Below are 1409 nucleotides of genomic sequence, written 5' to 3' on the forward strand. Positions count from 1 at the left end.
CCTGTTCATATCCAAACACAATTCACTTTAAACCTACTTAGGGAGAATGTCTATCACTACCTATCTATTGTATCACAGCATAAATATTAAAGAATAATCAGAAAATCAGCCAAATTCAGTTATTCTACCTCTGCTAATACAAAGCTGATCCTTGTAACCAATCTTGATATCACCTTTTTTGAAGTCAGGATTCATTTTGGTAGTTCAGTCCAGCACTCAGAGAATGCAAGTGTTCACTTCTCCTTAGATGACACTGGAGCAATTAAGGGAGTTTTATGTCCATTGTATAAATCTAAACTAGTTCAGACAAAATATTATCAATGACTGGCTTGGTAAAGTCTTCCAAAAATGTGATACCACAGCTTTTCTATCTTGGAAGCAGCAAGCATCTTCACTCCATAGCATTGTAAGGCAAGAAAGAGCACTGCTAAAGCTATATGTTGGGCTGGATATTTAAAACACAATGTTACATGATTTTTGTCTGGAAATAGCACCCAGGGTGCTAGAGAGATAAGCATCCTCTCCCAGATTTTCAATTCATCCAGTTCTTTGAAGAAATAAAATAATGGAGCAGACATTTTTGGGGTTGTGGAAAGAAGAATTGGAAATGCTAAATTTTCAACATAAAAAATTTACACTGAAAAATGCTGTCCTTCAATTCCCAGATCCAGAAGTGGACTCCACTTTTGGGATCTAAATCCCTATGAGACACCCTAATGTTTCTTTTCCTGAGTTTTTACTCCTTCACTTTATCTGCCAAGTAAATGGTCTACATGGTTCTGAGGTAAGGCTCATATACAGCTAATTTGCTCTAACAGAAAAATTTATGGTAAATGATTCAGACTGTAACAGTTGAAATGGATTGTATCCCTTCCTTGACAGTAGATTTTGACCTCAGAGGCCAGGTATCCCTCTTTCTTTACTTCTTCATGCTATTTTCACTTCATGTCTAATAGCCTCATTCCCAGTATATACCTGGCCTCTTGGCTGCCTAAATTTCAAACAAAATGAAATGCACTGAAAGAGGAAGAAGTATATCCTAAGACTATAAGGAATGATTTACACCTATATTGTGGGGACCTTAAAACTGTGAACAAGCCAACATTCATAAAATATTTCCTATAGCATGTCATATCTTTATAGTTACCCAGTTTCTTGAAAGATACAAGGAAGGCAAGATTCCACTGTATGTAGCGCTTTTTGTTTGTTGACAATTAAGAAATAAGTTTTTAACTTCATAGATTCGAATCTACTCCTTATGGATGCTTTTCTAATGAGGAGTTTCTCTCAAGTATATTAAAATAAGACAATATCCTTTCAACCAGAGATACCGCTTATATATCACTTTAATTACTAACATCAAAAAAGCATAAAAATTAAGAAAGATACTCACCAAAAATATGTCAATG

General features: G+C 35.0%; 1 pseudogene; it reads right to left on the minus strand.

The window, feature by feature from the left end:
• Window positions 1-262: 262 nt before the first annotated feature.
• Window positions 263-832, minus strand: LOC127544478 (cyclin-Q-like; annotated as a pseudogene).
• Between the last annotated feature and the right edge of the window lie 577 nt (window positions 833-1409).

The sequence above is a fragment of the Antechinus flavipes genome, chromosome 1 (assembly GCF_016432865.1).
Source record: "Antechinus flavipes isolate AdamAnt ecotype Samford, QLD, Australia chromosome 1, AdamAnt_v2, whole genome shotgun sequence".
Lineage (NCBI taxonomy): Eukaryota > Metazoa > Chordata > Mammalia > Dasyuromorphia > Dasyuridae > Antechinus > Antechinus flavipes.